We start from the raw sequence: 8,664 nt of genomic DNA, 5'->3' as shown, positions 1-8,664 counted from the left end.
TGAAATAAAGACATTTTCAGACAAATAAAAACTGAGAATTTGTTGCTAAACAAACCACACACACACACAAAATAATAAAAGAGGTCCTTAATGCTGAATGCAATGTTACTAAGCAAAAACTTGAGAGCTAGAGGAAGGAATGAAGAGCACCAGAAATGGTAAAAAAAAAAAAATGAGTAAATATGATAGGCTATATTTTCTTTTTAAAAAGATGTTTAAAGCAAAAATGATAACTGTAAGGTGGGGGCTTATAATGAATGTATGACAATTGCACAAATGATAAAGTAAGGCTAACTAGAATTAAATATTAGCTAAGTTGTTAACATCTGTGAAATGTGAAGAATCAGCTGTAAAGTGTGTATTATGTGAAATGAAGTAGGAAGTAAGACATGTTATGTGAAGTGTCAAGAGTGAAGAGAAAAGTGGTATGATATTAACTTTAAATAGATCCTGATATATTAGGGGCACATATTATTAATGCTGGAGCAACCACCAAAAATATAATAGGAGATATAAATTGGATACTAATAGAGTAAGTAAAATTGAACACTGAAAATATTGAATTAACTCCAAGAGAGGCAGAAGAGTAGAAATGAAGAAAATACAGAAGGGATGAAAGAAAAACAAATAGTAAGAAGGTAGAGTTAAAATCAACCAAGTCAATAATTATATTAACTGTAAATGGATTGAACATCTTAATCAAAAGAGAGATCATTCAACAACTGGTGCTGGATCAGTTGGAGGGTCATATGCCAAACAACAACAGCAACAAAAACCTAAACATCTTAAACTTTACACAAATATAATTCAAAATGGATCTTAGATTTAAATGTAAATGTAAAACTATAAAACATAAAAAAATCTATGTGACTTTGGGTTTGGTAATGGTTCTAGATATAATAGCAAAAGCAAAATCCATGAAAAAAATTTAGGAGTTGGGCTTTATTCAAATTTAAAACTTTTGGTATATATGATACTGTTAGGAGAATGAAAAGTCACAGACTTGGAGAATGTATCATATACCTGATGAACTTATATCGAAATATAAGATTAAAGGACTCTTAAAACTCAACAATAAGAAAACAATGCAATGTAAAAATGGACAAAAATCTGGCCACTTTATCCAAAAGATATACAAATGGCCAACAAGCATATGAAAAGATGCCCAACATCATTTTTTATGAGAGAAATGCAAATGATAAAAACAATGAGATACTGTTACACATCTATTAGAATGGCTAAAATCCAAAAAACTGACAATACCATTTGCTGGTGAAGATGTGAAGTAACAGGAACACTTACTTATTGCTGGTGGGCATGCGAAATGGAACAGTTTAGAAGACATTTTGACAGACGATACTGTTTTGATTTGTGCTAAGGCCCCAGGAGTTTTATCTACCATTGTTTCTGCATCATCAGTGAAAAAGACAAATAATACTCTAGTAGTATTATGACAGTAGTGTTGACCTCATACACCCCCCGAAAGGGTCTCAGTGAGCCCCAGGAGTCCAGACCACATTTTTAGAACCACTGGGTTAATGGCAGGCCCTTGTGTAGACTTTATGCTTGTTACACTTATAAATAAAATCTATTTGCCTTCTTTCACCCCATTTCTACCTCCCCAACCAAAAGTAGAGATCATTACACTGGATTAAAAACAATACTCACTTATACGATGCCTATAAGAGATGCATTTTAAATATCAAGACCCAGGTAGGTTGTATACAAGGATGGGAAATAAATAATACCTGATAGCTCCAAACTGGAAACAACCCAAATGCACATCAACAGGTAAATGAACAAACACATTATGGTGTAGTCAAAGAATGAAATTATACTCAGCAATAAAAATGAATCTCATTATTTTGCTGAATGAATAACAAGCTAGACAGAAAGGAGTACCTACTATATATTTCTATTTATATGAAATTCTAGAACCAGGAAAACTAATCTATGTATAATGATTTAAAAAATCAAATTTGCAGTTGCCTGGGACCAGGGATAGCCGAGAGATTGTCTGTAAAAGGACTTAAAGAAACATTCTGCGGTGCTGGAAATATTCTATATCTTAATTGGGTAGTGTTTACATGAATGTATACATTTTTCATAATTCATTGACCTGTGCACTTAAAATGTGTAAATTTTGTTGCATGTACATTATACCTCAATAGAGATGATTTTAAAGAAAGCTTTCTCTGGGTGCAATATGGAGAATGGATTGGAAGGAACAATAAGGGGATGTAGGTATTCTAGTTAGGAGGCTATTGCCACAATACAGGTGAGAGACAATGGTGGCTTGTAGTATAATAATGGCAATGGAAATATAAAGGTAAAGATTCTGGAGATATTTGAAATGTAACATGGTGACAGAATGGATGTAGGGGATGAGGGTGAGGGAGGGTAGGGATATTCCCTGGGTTTCTGGTTTTTAAATATGGTTGGGTGCTAGCAGCAATCTATGAGAAAAGAACCATGAGGGCCGGGTTTGTCGTGGTGGGATATGGAAAGGTCATAAGTTTAATTTTGGATGTTATGTTCTAGGTGCCTGTGAGGAAGTTAAGTTTTTATATTTAGAAAGTAGTTGGGTATAAAGATCTGAAAGTCTAGGCTGGAGACGTTACTTTGTGAGATTTGTACCTATGGTAACTGAAATCATAAGAATGGAGGAACTCATCTAGGGAAGAGAATAAATTGGGAAGAGGAGTCTTGGGTTGAGCTTCAAAGAGCTTCTCACCTTTACCAGGTAGAAAGAGAAGAGCAAGAAAAGCAGACTGAAAAGTAATGGCCATAGCGATGAAGGCAACTAGGAGAATGTGGTTTCACTTGAATGTTATCCATTTATTATCAAGTTTTCTAATACATTATCTTGTTTTAAAATTTAGAATCTTACAATAACCCTGAGAGTTAGACAAAACAATTACCACTTGGTGAAAAAACTTGAGGCTCAGAAGGCAAATGATATCTATAAGAGGCTGATAAATGGCTGAGCTAGAATGCAAACCCAAGTGTTCTGACTAAGTCCTGGTGGATCTGCTTGTGAAGACAACCAATGAACTGCCATAGGAGAAATGTCAACAGACTAATTCATTTTTTAAAGTTACTGTTTCATGGTATGTATATTACAAGTTCTTATTTTAAAAATTAGAAAATATGAGAAAGCACAAAAAAGTAACTACCTGCAATAATTTCATGCAGATCTCTTCCTGCTGTATACATGTATACGCATATACATTTAAAGCTATTCTTTTTGATTTAATTAGTCTCATAGTGAACAATCCAATTTATAACCTTCTTTTAGAAACTTAATATATCATGATTTTTTCCTCGTGCCATTAAATAATGAAAAACTGGTTTTGAATGAGTTGTTTGGCAGAATCTTAGAAATGCAAATAGAACAACTTGCCAGAAGTAAACTAGTCATGTTGGGTAGATGACTTGCAATATTACCCAACTTCCTATGTCTTTTTATATACTTTTTATTGAAGCCAAAACATATGCATTCACTTTTTAGGATGAATAGTGGTTCAGGAGCTAAAGTCTCCACAACACATATTTGTAACCCCCATTGCTCTTGTGTAACCTTGGAGGGCGTATGTTGTATGCTCAGCCTGTTGTGAGCATTCTGTCCTGCTCAGCCAGGACAGAATGAACATGCTTTCCCCCAGGTCCCCAATATGAAGGCACACCATATTTCAAAGATGAAGCTATAAAAGCCCTTACTCTAAATTGAGGGAAACAAAACCAATAGGTGAATATGGGTGTCAGGATAAGTACCAAGCAGGGTAAGGTTTCAAACCTGAAACAGATCCAGAAGCCACATATACAAATCCAGAGTGGGAGAGGGAACACACGCTCTAGAGGTCAAAAGAAGCAATATTTCCTGGTTCTTGGTCAGGGCAGCAGATATAAGGCACATCATTACCTTCATACTGTGACAGCAACCACTCAGGAAGCTTTTCTGGTTTACATTTTCTTAGGATGTGGTCTGTCAGCCTTGAGATGCTAGAACTCATAGGTTATGTTGGAGAGATAGCAAGTAAGTCTATACAGAACAGTATGTGTGGTCAGGAGTCATAGCAGGTCCTCTTCTATCTCTATTTGGATTTCTTTAGTATGAATTTTTTCCTACATTTGTCTTCACTCACATTTTATATTTATCCAGGCTTTTCATCATTTTTGTTTTCCTCCAACTCTCATATCTACTATCTCTATCTTTTGTGTATTATGAATTCCCCAACCAGCTGTGGCCAAACCCAGTCCTGAATCTACATTTTCAACTCATCCAAGCCTAGGTTCCCCAGGACTATGTCCAGCCCTGGGCCTGTGCTCCTATGGGCTTTTCCTTCCCACCTCTCTGCCACAAGAAGGTATAAGGAGCTTGGAATAGAAAGAAGATGGGATCACCTGTGCTGCCTCTTCAACATTACAACTGATATATCATCCTAACAATGTATGAAATCCATCTATACCACCCTCTCTGAATTACAGCTTCCATTATATATGAGCCTATTTTTGCTTTCACAAATGATTTAGAATCGGATGTTCAACTATGTTCTTAAGCCCCATTTTAGTGGATGTGTTGCTTTGGTTGGCCTGTGTTCACCATGGAGGAACCAATTAGGTGAGGCTTTAGTCAAATGCTTTGCTCCTCCTTTGTGGTCACAGGGGGGATGTACAACCAGTACTGTATCCTGGCCTGATTATAGTGCTATATTCTGCTGGACATGGTGACTGACCCAGTGATGGGCAAGCAGAGGAAGCAGGATTGATTAGAGTATTTCATGACAATTGCTATATGGAGACTGGTAGGGAGAAAGTTTCTTCTCTCTTCAGATTTCAAGCTGTGAGGGTATACAGATTGGGCCTGATGTTTCATGTCTTCTCTGCCACATGGAGAAAGTGTATCATACTTCTCAACTGGAACAGTAAGGACACTTATCATCTTATATGACCTGAAGCCTGGAAACAAGCAGTTTTAGAGTTAAACAACTCAATGATGTCATAGAGGCTCTTTCCATTCTTTTGTTCCATCTTCCTTAGCTTCCTGACTTGGTCCTTATGTTGGTCCTCATGACTGAAGGATAGTTGCCACAGTCTGAAAAGCAGAGACAGCAGCTAAGTTAGAGTGGAATTCCAGAAATATTGTAACTATAGGATTGGCTACTGTCCTCTTTGTGGGCAGGGCCTATGTCAGATTATTTTGTGACCTCTATGCTATCTCTCATTAAGCATGTAATAGATGCAGAATGAACACTTGATGAATGAATGAACCAATCCTGGGTGGAGATGAAACAGGAAATATTTTCCAGTTCACCTATTGGGCCAGGCCTGACTCTGGGGCAGACAAATGGAGAGCACTTTTCACAGGAGGGCACTTAAGTGTTTGGGAAAGAATTAAATGAGGCAAAGATGTTTCAAGAGAAAGAGGAAATGCCAGTTCATTGGGGGAGTTTTATGCCCATTTTCTCCTCTCCTGAGAAGATTTACCTGAAGAAAAGGTAGGGGCTGCTTCTCCACTACCAGCCAAGTCAAAAGAAACTTCCACAAATCTGCCATTGAGTGACAACCTCCTTCTCCACTGAGATAAAATGTATCTAGGCATAGCTCTGTCCTCCCTTAGGATGAGCAAGAAGGCCACCACACAGTTTACCTGGGATTTCTCCTGACTTTGGAGTCGTGAATGTGTGTTTAAATCCTGACTCCATCATATATCAAATATATGGCTTTGGGCAAGTTACCAAATCTCATTAAGTGACAATTTTTTTTTTATCCATTAAAAACTGTTATCATAGAGATACCACATATTCACTGCTTAGCATAGTCCCTGGCACAGAATAATTACTTAGCTATACGATGATGGTCATAGTGGTGGTGGCAGTGGCTATGGCAAGTTTCAAAGACAGTTCTGCTCTGCAGCTCAGGAAGACGCATGAAGAAAAATCACAGCTTTGTGTTTGTAGTACTCTGTGATTGGGAGGTTAGGCTGAAGTGTTCTGAGAACCCAACCATGGGAAAAGTATAATTTTAGAACCTGAAGGATTCAAAACAGAATGTATACAATATATGTTAAGTAGTAGGAAAGACAGAGGTGAGTATGAACTAAGAAATTCAAAGGAATCCCAACAAAGTCATGTTAAGGAATCTAGGACTCTTGTGAAAATTGGGTGGGAATCAGTACAAATAGACACTTGGTTTTGAGGCAGCCATATCTGAAATTGCAGCTGGCTTTGGGTCTGGTCCCCCACAACCATATCCCAGTAGAATTCATTTTAACAAATATTTATTAGGCACCTACTGTATGCTTTGCATAACTTACAAAACATCATATTATTGGAATAGATGATATGTTCTTGGAGCAGTGGGGAAAATCAATAATTATGGAGTAATTAGGGAAAAGGGAGCAGAACTTGAGGATTGATATTTGGAGGGAAGAGAGAGAGAAATTGAGGCAGAAATGATCCCTTAGCTTGAGCTTCAAGTCTAGAATAATGAATTTCTTCAAGAGTCAGAGAAGAAGCTGGAGGAGAAAGGATTGGGGATGAGACAGAAAGGTTAGGCCTCCGAACAACTTGGACTGCTGGTGGCAGCCTGTTTAACCACAGTTTGCATTCCACTAAATTCTCATGTCATAATAACTCATGATGACACCTAGTCAGTTGAAAAGGACATGTACCATGTAATTGAATCTCCTCAGCAATCCTGGGTGGTAAGTGTTATTATTATCTCTATTTGGGAAAAGTTAGAAAAGGTAAGGAACTTGTCCAAGGTCACCACTGAGGTTTTGAACCCAGATGGTCTCATTTCAGAGCATGCACTGTATAGTTCAGAAATTGTCAGTTTCCTTATTGAGGAAAGGGCACAGGGATGCAAACGTGGAGTGGGCTATGTTTCCACATGTGGAAGCCCCTTGGGTGGTCAAATCAGATGTAGGAAGCCTGAACCCACCATTTTTTCCAAAAGGAATGATAAGAGTTAAACTTGGTTAAGAAGGTAGAAAACTTTGAAAGCCTATCTGGATTAAGACGTAGAGCAGTCTGTAGTGTTTGATCAGAGAGAAAGTTCCATTGACTGTGACTAGCAGGATTTTGCCTGTAAGTGAAAAGGGCTTCTGTGTAGTGAGGAAAACAAACATCTGACATAAGTCCAATGGTGTTTATAATGAGCTTTGTGACCTAGGTTTCTTGTCAATTTTCATCCCTTCTTGAAATAAAGCCAATAGCAACTTGAGGTGCAGTATTGCGTTGTCAGTCAGGATGTTTCAGGTTATTTTCAGACCAACCCAAACAATTTTATCTATCTATCTATCTATCTATCTATCTATCTATCTATCTATCTATCTATCTTTTATCTTTAATGTCTTTTATAGAAATTTTTATTTTCTGGTCTTTGGTCCCATGCAGGATTACATGTTGCAGTTGGATGTCATGATTTTTTTTTAATTAAAATAAATTTTTATTATACTGACATTGGTTAATGAAATCCAGTAACTTTCAGTTGTACAATTCAGTAAGGCATATATATACATTCCATTGTGTGTTCACTGTTAGATTTCTTTCTGTCACCACATATTTGACCCCTTTTATCCCATCTACTGCCTCCCCCTTACTCCTACTCTCGTAACCACTAGTCTATTGTCCATGTCCACGAGTCTCTGCTTGTTTGTCCTGTTCATTTGTTGCTTTTAGGTTTATATCCCACATATAAGTGATATCATGTGGTTTTCAACTTTTTCTGTCTGGCTTATTTCAATTAGCATGATTATCTCAAGGTCCATCCATGTTGTCACAAATGGCAGTATTTCATCTCTTCTTATGTCTGAGTAATATTCCATTGTATATATATGTACCACAGCTTCTTTACACAATCATTTGTCGTACGACACTTCGGTTGCTTCCATATCCTGGCCACTGTGAGTAATGCTGCTATGAACATCGGTGTGCAAATATATTTTCGGATATGGGTTTTTAAGTCTTTGGGGGTAAATTCCTAGTAGAAGGATTGCTGGATCATATGGTAGATCAATTCTTAGCTTTCTGAGGAAATTCATATTGTTTTCCATAGTGGCTGCACCACTTTGCAGTCCTACCAGCAGTGTATAAGGGTTCCTTTTTCTCTGCATCCTCTCCAACATTTGTTATTACTTGTCTTGTTGATAACAGCTATTTTAACAGGTGTGAGAAGGTATCTCATTGTGGTTTTGATTTGCCTTTCCCTAATAGCTAGCGATGTTGAGTATCTTTTCATATGATTGTTGGCCATTTGTATGTCTTCTTGGGAGAAGTGTCTGTTCATTTTTTGATTGGATCATTTGTTTCTATTTTTTTTTTTTTAGTTGTTACTGAGTTGTATGAGTTCTTCATATTAGGCCTTTATTGGAGGCATTGCTTGCAAACATATTTTCTCATTTGGGTGGTTGCCTCTTTACCATGTCGACAGTTTCTTTTGCTGTGCAGAAGCTTTTTAGTTGCATGTAGTCCCATTCATTTATTTTTGCTTTTACTTTCCTTGCCTTTGAGGTCAAATTCATAAAATCCTTTTTAAGTCTAAGGTCCTTGAGTTTGGTTCCTATGTTTTCTTCTATGCATTTTATTATTTCAGGTCTTATATCCAGGTCCTTAATCCATTTTGAGTTAATTTTGGTGTGTGGTGATAGACAGCAGTCTT

The sequence above is a fragment of the Pteropus alecto genome, unplaced genomic scaffold, assembly GCF_000325575.1.
Source record: "Pteropus alecto unplaced genomic scaffold, ASM32557v1 scaffold52, whole genome shotgun sequence".
NCBI classification, from domain to species: domain Eukaryota; kingdom Metazoa; phylum Chordata; class Mammalia; order Chiroptera; family Pteropodidae; genus Pteropus; species Pteropus alecto.
The sequence above is the reverse complement of the archived record's forward strand: the minus strand, read 5'-3'. Positions refer to the sequence as shown.